This window comes from Malania oleifera, chromosome 5, assembly GCF_029873635.1.
Source record: "Malania oleifera isolate guangnan ecotype guangnan chromosome 5, ASM2987363v1, whole genome shotgun sequence".
Classification (NCBI taxonomy): Eukaryota; Viridiplantae; Streptophyta; class Magnoliopsida; order Santalales; family Ximeniaceae; genus Malania; species Malania oleifera.
The window spans coordinates 30,161,868-30,181,118 of NC_080421.1; positions in this window are offsets into that span (position 1 = coordinate 30,161,868).

The following is a 19,251-nucleotide window of genomic DNA, read 5'->3' on the forward strand; positions in this document are numbered from 1 at the left end:
TCTGAAAATACTACAAAACATATTCTCTATCTGTATATTCTATAAAATATAATCCTAAAAATACTGTAAAAACATGTTTTTGTACTATATCCATATTCTCCTGCCACACAGTAATTTAAAATATATTATACATAATTGATAAACTGTATAAATTTTCGCTGTGAATAATAATCTGGTAAAATATACATTTCATACTGAAAATCATTATAAAACTTCCTAACGTAGCATATTTCCCTTTCATGATTTCTGCTAAAATCCTTCTACTGTGACGGGTCCTACACCCGTAGGGTTCTCCACTTAACACCCTGAAAACCATATATCTTAGAATAAAATATCACTATTTCTACGTCTATAGCATTTCCTACAATTATTGGAAAGTCAAATTTGAACATAAAGACCTTACATTGAATGTGGGATGAAATCCAACTTCGTCCCACCGATGATCCGCTCCGGCAGACTTGGAGAGAACTTCCCCAGGAGCGTCATGGTGGCCTTAGATAGTCAATTCGGTGAACGACGAGGCCGAAATCGAAGAGAGATGGAGGAGGAGCTGTAGGAGAGAGAGAGAGAGAGAGAGAGAGAGAGAGAGAGAGAGTGAGTGAGTGAATTTCTGTGTAAAAATCTAACTTTCAACTATTTATAGAGCCAAATTTGTCGATGAGACACGTCACCTCGTTGATAAGTCCTATAGAAAGTTCGTTGACGAACATGCACCCTCGTCGACAAATTTCAGACTTCAAAAAATCCTCTCTCAGTATCTTCTCATCGACAATACGGGACCTCGTCGACGAGATCCTGAAGAACCCTCGTCGACGAAACCCCTATGTTCGTCGACGAGGCTTGGAAAAATTTCTTGGGATTATTATGTCAAAAGTGCAATGTCGTCGACGAACGCAAAGCTTTCTTTGACGAAGTCGGCTACCTCCTTTTGTTCCTGTTTCCATTTCTCTCATTCTTTATTATTTAAAAACCATTATTCTTCGGGTCATTACATATACTCTCACCTGTTATTTATTTCTCGAAAATTATTTTTGAGAGTATTGCTTAGGTTTTCTCCTAGTTATTTCTTTGATAAATATTTTTGGAGAGAAAATTATTTACAGCACAAATATTTTTTTGAGCTTAAATTCGTAGATTCTCCAAATATTCTTTATTTGCAAAAATATTTATAGGAGAACAATACTCATTTTATTTGTGCAAAATTACTCTACTGAGCATAATGCATATCATTAGACAATGCATATATTTGAGCTTTAATGTGTACATCTCTACATGTATTTTAGAAGCATGTTTTATGTACAAAAAAGTTTTATTGTACCAGTTGGGTTCATCCCATTAATTGAACTGGGGAGTCTTGGCCCTATAAGTGAGATCTGTTGGGTTTAGCCTGAAATTTGAACTGGAGAGTCTCAACTTCGTAAGTGAGACAAGTTGGACTCAGTCTTGTAATTGAGCTGAGATTTTCCTCACCCTTTAAGGAGAGGATGTAAACGACTTCTGTTCCGCCCATTTAAGTGAGCAGGTTTGGTGTAATCCTTGGGGGGGTATGCCCAAGGCAAGGACGTAGGCTGATTTGGCCAAACCTCGATAACAAGTAGCGTACCTCTCTCTCTCTCTCTCTCTCTCTCATTTATATTTCTGCACTTAAATTTTCACATGTGTATGCTTTCATTTATCATTATAATTATTTGCATGCACACCTCTTTTTTAAATGAGATATTTTCCATATGTATATCTGCATTCATCGTTTTAATTAATTTACATACACAAATGAAAATGGGATATGATATGTGGTGAATCGGCGTAAATGTTTAATTTAGTCAAAATATTTTTAAAACCCAATTCACCCCCTTTTGGGTTTACACCATTTCCAATATATATAACTATGAAAATTTTCCTGGATGGATAACTGTAATCATGAATTAACCCCGCATAATCGAGTTGTGCGATGAGCTGGACTTAACCATGACTGGCCTATCAGGTTAAGTCAAACTATAACTTGTCTGTAGTACGATTGGCCTACTCAACCTGGTCCAGACTGCCAGGAAGCTCCTTTACTTTTCACTGTGGCACAACCGACTGCCATTACCACACTCTATTTGAGATGTGTGGTTGCACTATCAATACTATATTAGCTACGGTATCGTGCTCTGTGTTCTGTTTTGTTCCATCAGGGTTCTGATACTGCATAATACTATTTATATATATATATATATATATATATATATTACTGTTTTACCATGATTCTATAATAACTGTAGTACCATGATTTTGTAATAACTATAATATCAGGTGGTTCTATAAAAGATTTAATATCATTGTTCTGTAAAAGCTATAATATCATTGTTTTGTAAAATGTATAATATCATGGTTCTATAAAAGTTATAATATCATGGTTCTGTAAAAGTTATAACATTCTGTATTAAAATTCTGTACTAAATCTAGTATTTCTCATGCCACACAATTTGAGTAATGCTCATAATACTATATTCTGTATGGTAAAAATTGTATTTTATTACTGTATGGGAAAATTATATTTCCTGCTGTATGAAAATAATATATCATCTATAGGGTTTTTCATGCAACCCAAATTTTTGAATTTTCCCGAATATGCATATCATTTGAAAAATCATAAATTTCCATGCCTATAATTTCATATCTTGTAATATCCAAAAAATCATATACTGATATCTCATAATCTTATACTATACTTTAACCGGTAAAATTTCTAAAACTAATTGACATAACTTATTCCCCTTATACGTTTACTGAGAGCGTGCCTGCAAGTATCCTAGACTGACGCCCATGGCGTTCGTACAACCCATGTATTCACAAACCCTGCCTTAATCAGTTCAACCCTAGAATAATAATCATATTTACATTTCCTAGGTCCACACATTCCAAAACTAGTTAAATTGTAAAACAACTAATAATTCATCTCCTTTACCTCAGCCTTAGAGTGGTGCTTGGAATGCCTAATTCGAAAATCTATTTCGATTAACTGGCTAAGGGTCGCTCTTAGGACCCCGTAGTAGTGTCCGATCATAGATTTGAGCTGAAATCGGAGAGAGATCGAATAGAGAAGGGAGAGGATGTTCGTAGGTTTTGAGAGAGAAATAGATAGATTAAATTTTAATTACATAAAATGGCTTGCAGGATCTCCTTTATTCAACACTGCCAAACGAAACCGTCGACGGTTTGACTTTTTAACAAAACCATTTTTACCGTTTTACCGTTACTGGATTGCGGTCACACAAAATTGTCGATGGTTTTCTGAGCTCCCACAAAATCGTCGAAGGTTTGGTCTTTACCAAACCTAATTCCTTTTTTCTTTTCTTTTTCTTATTATTTCTATTTTTTGGGTCGCTGCTCGGTTAACTTTGAGGAGGCAAACGAAGAAGACAAGTGGAGAAAAGCGATGGATGAGGAGATTCAATCCATCGAGAAGAACAAGACTTAGGAGTTGACAAATCTCTTGAAGGGCCGCAAAACTATTGGTGTGAAATGGGTCTACAAGACCAAGAAGAACGCTCAAGGAAAAGTTCAGAGATACAAAGCAAGACTTGTTGCCAAGGGCTACAAGCAGAAAGAAGGGATTGATTATGGGGAAATCTTTGCCCTAATTGCCAGGTTTGAAACTATCAGATTACTAATTTCACTATCAACACAAAAATGGATGGAAGATTTACTAGATGGACGTGAAATCAGCATTTCTGAGCAGTTTTCTAGAAGAAGAGATCTATATCGATTAGCCACCTTTTACAAGCTGAAGAAAGCACCATATGGCTTGAAATAGGCATCTCGTGCGAGGAACATGAGGATTGATGACTATTTCTAGAAGAATGGATTTGAGAAGTGTCCCTATGAGCATGCACTATACATGAAGATGGAGACAAACAAACGCATGTTGATTGCCTGCCTATATGTTGATGATTTGATCTTCACCAGCAACAATCCAGATATGTTTTTCACTTTCAAGAGAAGCATGGTCAAAGAATTCGAAATGACGAATATTGACCAGATGACTCATTTCCTTGGCATAGAAGTCATGCAAAGCAAGAAGGGAATCTTCATCTCCTAGAGTCACTATGCAAAAGAAGTACTGAAGAAGTTAGGGATGGACAAATGCAATCCTATGACAATTCTAGTTGAAACGAGATTGAAGTTAGGAAAGAATGAACAAGGATATGTTGACCCCATATATTTCAAGAGTTTGGTTGGAAGCTTGAGGTATTTGATGTGCAGTAGACCAGACAGACTCTATGGAGTTGGATTTGTCAATAGGTACATGGAGACTCCTGACTAGTCCCATTTGAATGCAGCGAATAGGATACTTCGCTATGTCAAGGTTACCATCACTGATGATATGTTCTATTCATCAAGAGGTGATTGTAAACTTATTGACTATTTAGATAGTAATTGGGGAAGAGATCTTGATAAAAGAAAAAGCACGACTGGATCCACATTCTTCATAGGAGATGCAACGTTTACATGGTCATCAAAGAAGCAACCCATAGTAATGTTGTCATCATGTGAAGTTGAGTATGTTGCTGCCAGTTCAGCTGTTTGTCATGGTATATGGATCAAGAATATACCGAAGTATTTGAGATTTCTTCAAGATAACCCCGCAGAAGTCTACATTTAAAACTGATCAGCGATTGCACTTGTGAAGAATTTAGTTTACCATGAAAGAAACAAACATATTGATACTCGGTATCATTTTATTAGGGAGCATGTCAAGAAGAAAGAAGTGGAGCTGGTATTTTATATAACGTATGATCAAATTGCTGATATTTTCACAAAGCCACTCAAACATGATATTTTTGTAAGACTAAAGACAATACTTGGAATGACAAAGTTAGGAGAGTCAAGTTTAAGGGGGGATGTTGAAAATTAAACTTGACTTATTAAACTTGGTCAGTAGCAGCTCCACCAATCCAACCATTTATGTTGAAATTATTAAGCTTTAGGCAACCTACTCCACCTACCAGTCCACCTCCATTGAAGTTAATTCCCACCTACTGTTCTTGCAATTACTATAAATAGATGTGTGTGTGTGTAATGTAATATGTGGGGTAGAGAGGGTGAATAATGAGTGAGTGAGAGAAATTGTATTTTTGAGAAGTTCTCTGTATTTTATTTTTAGATTGAAATAAATCCATTATTTTGTGTGCAAATTGTGTGTAATTCTCACTGAATTCAATCACAACTAGTGATTGAGCGAGTCCCTTCCACCCATAAAAACCAAGGACTAAAAATTAATCATGTGTATTATTTTGAAACTTTAGGATATACTATAAATTATTACATATACTATACAAATTATAAATAAATAGTTCATCAATTCAACTCAAATAATCATATGTTCATGAACACTCAAAAATCAAAATCAAATAAAAAGCAATTAATTAGTCAAACTTTAAGTTCAAATCAAAATCAAATTATTGACCTGATTAGATTTTTAAGTATTTTTAAAGAGCCCTAACCCATGAAGTTAATTACATGAAGACTGAGCGTGTTCTGATCCATCACGCAATATATTCCTTCATGCAGATGGATAGATGGGCATGAGTATTTAAGTAATTTTATCAAGCCAACTGCTGCAGTATATATATATAGCATGGACTGTGGACAAAAGGATGTCAATACAGTGAGCATATATTATTAATATACTGCATGGCTGTGTTTGCATGTGCCACCTTCCAAGCAGGTTCCCTTCAGCTTTCCATTCTGGGAAAGCTTCCAATACTAGTTTAGAAAACCAATGTTACCCCAAGAAGAAGTCATCCTCCCATCACCATTATATATATATATATACATCACACCCTTCCCCTACATCGTCTAGCTTCAATGTAAATAGGGGTCAAGGTAGTTTCAAGATCATATCAGTCAATGGAAAAACATACGTCCAAGCCCTAATGGGAAGTAACTACTACACCTGCGGTGATCCAAATTTTATACAGTGGAAGACTTCAAATATATATTATACCCGCTCTTTTTAATCTCACCCACGCTTCCGCTATGCTATTCTGATTTCGGTTAAGCTCCTTAAGGTATCTGAAATGTATGAAAATAATTAGGTGAGACATCTCTTAGTAAGTAAGAACTAGATTATTATCAGTATGTGATTAAAATGAGTTTTAGTGTAAAGATAATTTAATAATAAAACTTTACTATACTAGAAATTGCATTTATAAACTTTGAAAAACATATTTAAATAAATACACGTACTTTTTTCCAAAACAACATATATGCCTATTTAATAGTGAAAGTCACATAAATACACAAATATGTATAAAAAACAACTTCTGATCGATACATGTCATGTTTAACCTCCATGATGGGTTGTACGGTTTGAAGACTGGATTTAGCATTGGTTGATCGACCAAATCTAAGTCAAAAGTTTATGTCTATAAGATCAGTTTGCCTACCACATTCTGGTCCGGAAACAAGTGGGTACAACCCTACTTAAGCCAAATTGACTATCTACTACCAACACTTCCACAACAGTGTGGCTGCACTAATATTCTTCTGTAACTACAGTACCGAGCATCCACCACATCCGGCCTATCAGGGTTTTTAAAACATAATATTGCAATTTATGCAATAACACAGTATAATGATTTCATCATTTTCTCAACATATAATTTGTAACAAAATCTTATCATTATTCCCAATCAAACACATAATAAACATAACCCCATAAAATTCACAATAAACACGTAATAAATATAATATCGTAAAAATCTCAAACTTACTCAATTATGAAATAAAATAAATTAAACTCATGTCACACGATTTGTATAATAATTATAATTTCATAAATCACCAGAGAAAACGTATAATAATATACTCGGGTTTATTTTAATAAAAATGCGGTATAATTACCTCCACATATTTAATTTAACGCAAATATATTTAAACAAAACAAATATAACCGTATTCACGTACTCAAATTTAATTGATCAAATTTGCGTAACTTAATTTAACTCAAGTATATAATGAATAAAATTAATATAATTAATTTAACAAACTTAATTTAAATCAAATATATAAATATAATTAAATTCACGTAATTAATTTAAAACAGACATATTTTTAAAATAAAATATAAATATGAAAATAATTAAATTTTTGTACTCAATTTAAATTAGGTATATTTTAAAATAAATTATGACATAATGTAATCCATTTACCCTAACCTGCCTACGACATGGTGATGATGAAATTTTTCCAATTAAATCATTTAAAAGCGGAGCTGAAACTTGGGAATGATAACTGTAATGGAAGAGAAATTGAGAGAGTATAGAGAGAGAGAGAGAGAGAGAGTACGGAGAGGGGGAGTGAGAGGAGAGCGTCTAAGAGGGGGGTGACTCTCTTGATGCATCAGGATTCTTCTTGATCCATCATTTACGTACATATATAATATATATATATATATTATATAATATTATTATATTGTATTAATATATCATATTATATTATTTAATTAATTGTTAATTAATTAATTAAAAATTTATTCATTTATTAATTATTATTATTATTTTTTACACTTACATTACATCGCTTTAAGAGAGACTCTTAACATCTTCTCACAAGTTGACAAGAAGAGCATAGAGAATATAATCAACTTCCTGAGGGCATGTTTCATTGGAAGCTTCAAAGAATGCCCCATTGACTTACGAGAAATTGGGATCCGATGCAAAACATGTGGAAAATTAAGGGAGATTTTGGAATTAGAAGGATGTTATTTGATCAATTACTTTTTATATTTAGCAACAAGGACATAGCAAATGAAGTATGAAGACTTGAACGCAGGACTGTCAAATGGAAAACTTTTAAAGCTCAATAGATGGAACCCTACCTCATTATGCCACAAACCAAAGGAGCAATGGCCATTCAACTAGATTTTCATTAAAGGGATCCCTTTTCACCTTCAGGGTCGGGGCCATTTTGGAAGCCATTGCATTAAAATGTGGTGGACAAATTGTTGACCTAATGCATGTGGACTGGTTGGGAGAAAATATCATAGTAAAATTGAGAGAAGCGAAAGAAATCCCAGAGTCCATCTTCATGGCCAATGGTGATGTCAATTTTAGGGTAGAGCTAGAAGCAGAAAAACATATATCAATCCTGAAAAATCCAAACAATTCCAAAAACCAGAACAACAATCCCTCAAGCATAATTGAATATCTGAACAATGTGATCATCGGAGAAGCCAATACTCGTAAAAGGATCCTGAATAATGATGAGAGTCGGATCAGAGAGATGGAGTTCCACAAAGATGCAAAGGAAGAAGAAGACAACGCAATCACAGTACGCGAGGAAGACGAAGGTGAAGATGGCAGCAACGAAGGCGCTTCTATTCACGTGAGGCTAGCGCGTGCGCCTTCACAAGCCCCAAGGAAAGCTCGAGGATTAAGGGGCGGCTGGAAGGAGAAGGCCACAAGTCGCCATGTGATGCATTTAATTCCTAATTAAAAAATGAAGCAAATCATCAACGAAAATGACTATAGACAGTCTGCAATTCAAACAGCCAAAAATCAATCTGTGCCACGAGCCTCTAATACAGGGTCGAATGCTAGATTTTATGGGCCAGGCCTAATTAGCTATGTTTCAAAGCTAAAAAAGCAAGCCCAAATTTCCAAAAGGAAAAACCTAGCAGCTTCACAACCCTCTTGTTAGCCAAAAAAGGCCCTATGAATAATCAGTTGCTGAAGGCAGTCATGCTTCCCTGCCGCCACAGAGTGAACTACAGGTTTGCCCCTCAACTAGCTGCAATTGTGGATTATTTTTAAGTTTCTCTGGATTTAACCTCATTGCAGATAAGGAAAGCAACAAAGATTGGGTTATTGAGAAAGCCATGGAGATTAGCAGCGAAATCAGATTTAGAAAAGAAGACTGTAGGTCTGAACTCAGATCCTTCCTTTTGAACATAGAAAAAGGAAAAGAATCTTAGGATACACTTGCAATTCCATCACGAATCCCAAAATTATCTCTTGGAACGTTAGAGGGCTCAACTGCTAGACCAAAAGAAGTAGAATCAAACATATGTTGGACTTGTGGAAACTGGACATCCTGTGCATATAGGAAACAAAAATGGAAAAAATAGAGAGCACAATGATGAGATCAATTTAGAAAAGCTGCTATGCCGAATGGACAGAATTAAGCTCAAGAGGAGCCTTAGGTGGTATTCTTGTGGCCTAAAACTCCTACATTATCAGGCACAAGGAAATTATTAAAGGCATTTTCTCTATTTCTATGGCTTTACAAAACATCCTCACAGGTTGGGAATGGATCCTAACGACTGTCTATGAGCCCCACAATGGCTAGGAGAAACCAAATTTTTGGGTTGAACTGTCTCATTACAAGGAAAATTCATGTCTCCCATGGTGCATATGCTGCGAATTCAACGAAATAAGGTTCCCAAATGAAAGAACAGGGTGCACCAATATCTCCTAGTCCATCAGCTCTTTTTATGGCTTTATATCTGAATGGGAATTTATCGATTTTCCTCTCAACGGGGCAGTGTTCACATGGTTCACCAACCATAACAACCCCACCTTTTCCATAATAGACAAAATCCTTCTCACATCACATTGGTAACCGCAGGTGTGTCAAACGACTTTGACCTGTTTCATCTCTAATCACAACCCCATTTTATTAGACTGTCGGAAAAGCACCCTTCATATTCGATAATAGCTGGTTTATGATCGAAGGATTTGAGAGGAAAATTGAGAGTTAGTAGAATTCTATGATCTTTAAAGGATAAGCTTCCTATGTGTTGTGTGAATTCCTGATTTTCACACCATTTTTTTAATAAATAATAAATGATAACCCAACATCGGTCGCGTCAAAAACTCCGATACCATTTAAACATAGTCCGACCTAAAGTGGGTACCGAGTAAACTCATACAAACAACCCGAATAACGGAAGTCAATATTTATAAACCATTTAAAATACAAATACTCAGAGTACTACACACACACACATATATATATATACACATATCTATCACATTCACAAAAATCAACCAAAAATTCTAGGAAAATCATACATCCCCTAGCACAAAATACTCACCTTGACTATCAAGGTACCAGCTCCCCTTTATCTCGGAGCTCTATCTTCTAGTCTGTCACGGTTCCCTACAATATTAATATATTTAGGTGAGACATGTTTCAATAAGATAAAATAAATTATTTACAATGTGTGGCAATACTAGTTTAGTTATATCATAAAACACTCATTTGAAGTGCTTATATACTCTGAGAAAATATACCGATATGTGATCATACTCATATAGATATAAAATACAAGCTTTTAAAAGCTTTAATTCCATTTTCAAATTCATTCATAGGCAACCCATGTTTACCAGCGAAGGTTCCCAAGGATAGGGAAGGTTACACGCCCATACATGTAGCTCCCCTCTGCTCTAATATTATTTGTAACCCTATTCGATTAACTCAGGTACAGCTACAACTGATAATTATCAAGGTACTCACCTTACTCAGTAAGCCCTTAAGCGAAGAGTTTTACTTCGCCTTATTTATTTATGTTATTAAACTCACACTCTTTCTTTTCTCATTTCCATTTCATCATCTAGCACATGAGTGTCCTCGGTAACCGATACATGTGTGTTTGTAACTCATGGCTACCCTAAGGATATTCTCTACGCCATGCTTCCCCCTATGGTCGAGGTTGTGTGGCTTGAAGGCTGGATCTAAATTGTAGTAGGCCTACCTGGTTAGATCAAAATAAATAATCCATATGCCCGTCTATAGTACGAATGACCTGCCTAACCCTAGTTTGGACTCCAAGGGGCAAAACTACCCTTTTCACTGGCTCATTCGACTGTCACGCCATACTCTCCATGAGACTGTGTGGTTGTACTTATCATCCGCTAGCATCGATACCGTGCGTTTTATCACAATCCATCCATCAAGGTTCTCATTTTCACATTTACACATTCACATTCCAGTATTCCCATTTCCACATTCACATTTCGCTATTTACAATTTAGTATTCACATTATACTATTTGCATTGCCATATTCACATTCCAGTATTTACATTCCAACATTCATATTTTCATATTCTCATTTCAATATTCACTTTACAGTATTCACATTGTAATATTCACATTTCCATACTCACATTTCAAAATTCACAATAGGTTCTCATTTCATGTATTTCAACATTTCTCAGTATAAAACATATCGTTATTTCATACTACCACATTTATCATAGAAATCATTATATATATATATATATATATATGTATGTATGTATGTATGTATGTATGTATGTATGTATGTATGTATATATCATGTTCCATCAATTTTCCCAGTAAACATATCCATGTTACATATTTCATCATTTCTCAAAAAATACCCTTCAATATATCACTTTTCATTGTTTCTCAATAAAACAATTCTTTTATCATTATAGTTCAGTATATAAACATTACTGAGTTTCTCTTATATTCTTTTCTGCACATAAACATTTCAATATATGTTTATCTCATATTCTCATAATTCACCATGCAGTTCACACAACTCAGTTCCAACATGTTCTCAGTATAACTCATATGCCACACAGTTTCATCTGTTATTGATATCATAATATATATAGTTAAAATACCATATCACCATTTTCACATATTTATTCAACCCATAATTTCTAAAATACTTCTATAATTTATTCCCCTTGCCTAACTTATTGAGAGATCCACTAACACCCTGGATCCTACGCTCCATGACGTTCGCAACTCAAAATCTTGAAATTCACATTTCTCCAAAATAGTCAACTCAACTCCCAGAACAATTCTCATTTAGCATTTCCTAGATTCCGAATACTTTAAATAGCCTATTGAATCCTAAAATACTTCACTTACCCTGATTTTGGAGTGGTGCTCGGCCAAATACTCCAAATCAACAATTCGTTATGGTTAAGTTATAAAGAATCTCCCCATGAATCCCATGGTGACCTCTGATCGTCAAAATGGGCTTTAATGAAGCCGAAATCGAAGAGAGAGAGAGCAGGAAAACCATAGGGTAAAGAGAGAGAATGAGAGGAGAGAGAAATTGTCGCTGGAAAATGACGAAAAACCTATTTATAGGCCAGACTTTGTCGACGAGTTAAAGTGATTTGTCGACGAGCCCATGATGGCATTTCGTTGATGAGAAAGTTGGTTCATCGATGAACCTGAAATTCTCTGAAATTCCCTGACTCTTAGTATCTTTTCATTGACGAGACACAAGTACTTCATCGACGAGACCTAGAGGGACTTCGTTGAGGAAGACCATTGATTCGTCGACGAACCCCTGCTAATTCCCCCTTTTACCTTTTTCCTTCTCTTCCATTTTTTTTTTCTTTTATTACTTTATTCATTAATTAAAATTTTCGAGTCTTTACATGTTGCCTAGAAAACTTAAGGCCCTCAAGGAGCATTTGAGAAAATGGAGCAAGGAAAACATGTAAATAGATATGTTGAATAAAGAGACCTAGCAAAAAGAAGTGGATTTATGGAATATAAAAATTGAGAATCGCCCTCTAGATGAGCATGATAAAGCTTCAAAAGAGGGATTAAAAAATAAAGCTTCTACAACTGCTAGTTTGGGAGGAAGCTTTATGAAGAATTAAGTCTCAAGAATTGTGGCTTAAGATGGGAGACAAGAATACCTGATTTTTTTCATAGAATGACCTTAATGCATAGGGAAAAAAAATTTCATACCAAGAATGGTTATTAGAAACAAAGTTTGCGAGAAGCTAGAAGACATAAAAACAAGTCCACAAAATTTTTTCATGACTTCCTTAAGGAGCCTTATTCTTGAAGGCTTAGATTGATGGGAGATGGTGTCAAATCTTTGCCTTCTAAATGTAGGGAAGATCTTGAACGTCCCTTCTCAGAGAATGAAATCTGGAAAGTCGTCACCTCGTTAAATGGGGACAAATCTCCTGGACCTGATGGATTCACCATAAGCTTGGTTTAGAAAAGTTGGAGCTTCATGAAGGTCAATTTCATCTCTGCTTTCGACGAATTTTATTCAAAAGAAAGATTAAAAAAAAAAAAAAAAAAATCCTAAACACCACTTTCATAGTCATCATTCCAAAAAAAAAAAAAAGGGGGTGGAAAACATAAAAGACTTTATACCTATTAGCCTTGTTGGCATTTTCTACAAAATTTTGGCAAAGGTTCTTTCCAATAGGCTTAAAGAAGTCCTTACAATGATAATCTCTAACCACTAGATGACATTCGTATCGGGTAGATAGATCCATGATGCAGCTCTGATTGCAAATGAAGACATTGATTTCTTGAGAGAAGGAATAAAGTCGAAAGTATTGTTTTGCAAACTTGACCTTGAGCATTTGATCATGTTAATTGGAATTGCCTTAGCAGCATCATGAGTAGCACGGGGTTTGGAGAGAAGTGGAGAAGATGGATCAATTGATGCATTTCAATGGCTTCTTTCTCAATTTCGATTAACAGAGGGGCAACTAGCTTTTTCAAAAGTTCAAGGGGTCTAAGACAAGGTGATCTTTATCCGCCTTCCTTTTTGTCATTATCATGGAGGCTCTTACTTAGATGATTGCAAATGGCATAGCCAAAAATTTGTTGAAAGGACTTAATATTCACAACCGTTTACATTCCATAAATTTATCTCATATTTTATTTGTAGATGATACTCTGATCTTTTGTAGCAACTCATCTTCTGAACTCAAAAATCTGAGGGCAATCATGTTATGCTTTGAGGTGGCAACGATTGCGCGAGTTTAAAAGTTAATTTATCCAAAAGCTAAATTTCTCCAATTGGTAACATTGAAAATGCATGCTCAAAGGTAGACATTCTATGCTGTAAGATGGATTCCTTCCCCACATAATATTTGGGAATCCCCATGGGAGGAAAGTTGAATTCGTGGCACATATGGGATCCGATAGTAGAAAGAATGGAACGAAAACTAGCATGCAACTTACAAATCAAAATTCCTTTCTCTAGGAGGTAGACTTCCCTTGATCAACTTAGTGCTTTCCAATCTTCCCACTTATTACATGTCCATTTTCCTTATGCAGAAGATCGGGTGGTCTATATTCTTGTGAGATTGCCAAGAAATGTTCTTTGGAAAGGTCCAGACGCAAAATACAAATATCATCTAGCCAGTTGGAGGTTAGTGACTCAACCTAAAAACCTAGGCGGTCTAGGAGTCAAACACTTGGATATCATGAATAATGCTCTTTTAGGGAAATGGATTTGGCAATTTTCGAGGGAGGATAAGTGTTTATGGAAATCGGTGATATGCATCAAGTATAGAAACATAGTCTCCAAATGGCATCTGCCAATGTTTTTAGGTTGCATCAGGTGGAGCTTTTGGAAAATTTTCCTTAACGTCAATACGACTATTTGGGATTATATAAAGATTTATGCATGTAGGATATGGCTATAAAATAAAAATATAAATCGATAAATGGGCTACTAAAAACGCCCTTCAGAACCTCTACCTAAACCTTTTCGCTATGGCAACTTAGAAAAATGCTAAAATAGATTATGTCTTAAGCTTCCCTAACTATAAGCCTTTCTAGGATTTGGTTTTCAAAAGGCAGATCAGAGGCAAGGAGATAAATCATGTTGTTCAGTTACTAAACTTGATCTACAATGCTATAGTTAGAAGGGGGGAACTTTGACTCCTGCTCCTAGAATCTAAGTCTAGAATCTTCACTGTGGCTAGCTTCTATAAAATCCTATCTCAAAAGAGCTCACATAGTAGCCTCCTTATTTCCACCATGCTATGGAACATATTCATCCCTTCAAAGGTCAGCATCTTCTGTTGGTTGGAAATAAACAATAAAATTATGACTTCTTATAACTTACAAAAAAGTGGTTGGAGAATGGCCTCAATGTGTGTTCCTTTCAAGGAGGATAGAGAGGGGGTCAATTATCTTTTCCTTTATTGTCAATTCAGCAGGAAAATCTGGGCCTCGGTCTTCCAAAGCATTCATATTCATTTGTTCATGCCACATAAGATGATTTCTTTGTATCATATTTGGAGCTACACTAATCTTAAAGGGTTCCTTAGAAGTTTAAAAGTATCCATAATGGGAGTTATATGCTAGGATATTTGAAAAGAAAGAAATAGGAGGGCAGTCAACTATTTTTTCTCTTCGACTTCTGAAGTGCACAATAAATGTATATCTAACATCTTTCATTGGTCTAGGTCCTACTCCCTCCTATCTAATCCTAATTAGGAAGAATTTTAATGCATCCTATCTAATTTAGGAGGATGAAACCCCCTTCTCCTCTGTGGGTTAATTTTTGGAGCTTCTTTCCTGTGTTGCTGCTTGGAAGGAGTAGGTGCTTGTAAGGAAGACCAATTGTGTTAGGGAAGCTTAGCTAGTTATGTTGGTTTGGCTCTGTTTAGATGTTGGTTTAGAATTTGATGATGATTGTTTTCTCTCTGATTCTGATTATAGAAGTTAATCGCTTGTTGTGCCCTCCCAATTTCTTTTCCTTTTTGTCGTGGAAGCTAAACTGGCAAGAAGAGTGTTATTTATGACTCTTATACTTTTCTTTTGATAAGAAAAGAAAGAAGGAAGAAAAAAAATGAAGGGGGCAGCACAGTAGGACTCGCCGACGAGGAGCCTATGCTCGTCGACGAGGGAACAACAGAACTTCGTTGACAAAAGTTTTGAAGCTCGTTGACGAACAATTACCGAGAGCAGGAAATTTTTAGATTTCTAGCATCGTCGATGAGAGCCTTGTAGTCATTGATGAAGGTTTGTGTTGGTCTCGTCGATGAAGCCCTATATTCATTGATGAGAGGCGCCAGGGCTGTCGCAGTTTTTTTGAATTTTGAATTTTTGAATGTTGGGTGGTTGGACAATCGGGAGGAAACCTCCAAGGAACATCTATATATGTCATCTGGGCATATTTTGAGAAAAGAGATGATCATTATTGAAGTGTATTGTGTACATTTTGATTTCTTTAGTGAAATTTGTGTGCCATTGCTTCCGTGGATGTAGGCTTTGCTAAACCACGTAAATCTTTGTGTTGTTCTTGTTCTAGTTGTGTGTGTTATTTACGTTCACTTTTTGTTGTTTATTCCGCTGTGCATCTTCATTATACGATCCATTTCACAACAAATTGGTATCACAACGATTGTTGTTACGACATTGGGATCGTCTTTTGCAAGATTTGACATTGTCAAATTCGATGGAACCAAAAACTTCGATTTATGGCAAAGGAGAGTGAAAGGTATTCTAGTGCAACAAGGAATGGCTAAAGCATTGCTTGATACTCAACCACAAGGAATGGATGAGGCAACATGGTTAGATTTGAAAGCAAAGGCAGCGTCGACAATACGCTTGTATTTGGTTGACGAAGTTCTCTATCAGGTGATGGAGGATTCTCCAGCGGCTATCTAGTAAAAGTTAGAAAGTCGGTACAAGTTTAAATCCCTCAATAACAAAATTTTTCTTAATTAGCGCTTATATTGGCTTAAGATGGTAGAAGGATCTAGTCTAGATCAACACAACAATGCGCTTAATCAAATTATAAGTGATCTTATGAGAGTTGATGTGAAGTTTGATGAGGATGATAAGACTTTGATGCTATTAAATTCTTCGCCCTCGATTCATACCTACGAAAATCTTGTGATCACTCTTACATGGGGAAAAGAAACACTTGATTTGGAAGAAGTAACAAGTGCTTTGTTAAATTTTGCATCAAAGGTTGAAAATTTGTAATGAAGGAGAAGGACTTGTGGTAAAGGGAAGTAATGAGTGAGGCAAAAGAAATTTTAAAATTGGGTCTAATCAGAAATCCCAGAATCAATCAAGAAGAAGAAGAAGGAAATTCGGTGTTATAAATGCAGTAGAAAGGGGCATGTGAAACTGAAGTGTCTGGATTGGAAGAAGGGAAATGCTAATAAGTATGAGGGGATTTCTAAATCTTTGAATGTTGTTCAAGAAGAGGATTCAGTGGATGGTGATGTTCTATCAGTTTTAGCGGAGTCGGATAATCTAACTGACTCTTGGATACTTGACTCAGTATATTCTTATCACATGACTCCAAACAAGGAGTGGTTCAGAACTTACAAGTTAGTAAATTCTGGATCAGTTCTTATGGGTAATGATGCTTTTTGCAAGATCATTGACATAGGAAATGTAAAGATAAAGATGTTTGATGGTGCTGTAAGAACATTGTGTAATGTAAGACATATACCTGAGTTGAGAAAGAGTCTGATATCTCTTGGTACTTTGGATTGTAATGGCTTTAATTACAAGTCCAAAGGTGGAGTCTTGATGGTATGGAAAGGTAATCTGATTGTGATGAAAGGGCAGAAACTAGATGGGAATATTTACACTTTGCAAGCAACTACCATTGTAGGTGGAGTTGCAGTGGTGGATGCTGAATCAGATGAGACCTTCTTGTGGCATATACATCTTGGGAATATAGGAGAACATGGCATGAAAGAACTAAACAAGAGAAAATTGTTGAAAGGTTTAAAATCATGTCAGTTGGAATTCTGCAGATTTTGTGTTCTTAGAAAACAGAACAAGGCAAAATTCAGATTAGCTACTCATAAAACGAAAGGAATTCTTGACCATGTACATTCAGATGTTTGGGGCCTAGTTAGAGTTGCATCAAAGGGTGGACTTAGTTTATGGAGTTTTGTGCGGAGCAGGGCATCAAGAGACATTTTACAGTTCACTAGACACCTCGGCAAAATGGTGTGGCAGAACGGATGAACTGGACTCTTGCTGATAGGGCTCGGTGTCTTAAATTGAATGCAAGGCTACCAAAGAATTTTTGAGCCGAGGCAGTTAGTATGGCTCATTTTCTAGTTAATTGATCACCAAAGGCATCACTAGCGGGTAAAGTGGCAGAAAAGGTTTGGACAGGAAATGCAATAGACTACTCCGAATTGAAGGTATTCGAGTGTCCAGCCTATGTCCACGTGTCTAGAAAGGAGAGGTCTAAGCTTGACCCGAAGTCTTGTCATTGCATCTTCTTGGGATATCCAGAGGGTGTGAAGGGGTATAAGCTGTGGGACCTAGTGGCAAACAAAGTGATGATTAGTAGAGATGTAGTCTTTGATGAGAAGGCTATGGTGAAGTGTACTCAAGAGTTTGATGAACGGAAACAGGAGCTAGAAAGCTAGGGTAGTGATGAACATGTTGTGCGGGTGGAGTTGGAAGCTCAAGGCGATGAAAATGATCATGGTCCCATGGTTGCAAGGAGCTATAGCTTGGGAAACCAGCAAGTCGACGATATTCCTATACGGAGATCCGGACGCACTATCAGGCCTCTATCAAGGTATGGTTTTGATGAGTTAGTATCTTATGTTTTCCTTACTTGTTGCAACGATCCAACTTCTTTTCTAGAGGCAATGCACGATCAGAAGAAAGATAGGTGGATGGGAGCGATGATTGAGGAGTTGAAATCATTACATAAGAACCTAACTTAGGATTTGGTGGAGCTTCTAGATGGGAAGAGACCGATAGGTTACAAATGGGTTTATAGGAAGAAGGAGGCAATTTCAGAAAAAAGAAGGAGAGAAATTCAAGGCATGGTTGGTGGAAAAAGAATCCCACGAAAGAAGGGGATAGATTATGATGAGATCTTTTCTCTAGTGGCCCGACATACTTCTATTAGAGTTGTGTTGGGGTTGGTAGCTTATTACAATCTTCATTTGGAACAAATGGATGTGAAGACGACGTTTCTTCACAATGACTTGGAGGAACAAATCTACATGGTACGGCCGAAGGGATTCATTGAACCAAGAAAAGAAAAATTTGTTTGTAAGTTGAAGAAATCTCTTTATGGGCTGAAATAGTCTCCAAGGCAATGGTATAAACGGTTTGATTCGTATATGATGAAGATTAGCTACAAATAGTGTGAGTATGATTGCTGCGTTTATGTGAATAAACTTGAGGATAGTTCTCTAGTTTTCTTGTTATTGTACTTCGATTGCATGTTGATAGCTGTAAAGGATTTAACTGAGGTGAATTAGTTAAAGGACCTATTGTATAAGGAATTTGACATTAAGGATGTTGGTTCAGCCAATAAAATACTTGGGATGGAGATTCTCCGTGACAGGACTGTAGGGAGATTATGGTTATCTCATGGTAGTTATGTTTAGAAGGTGTTGGAGAGGTTTAACATGACTGATGCAAGACCGGTGTGTACACCTCTAGCGAACCATTTCAAGTTGTCTACTACAGATTGCCCAAGTTCGGATGAGGAAATCCGACAC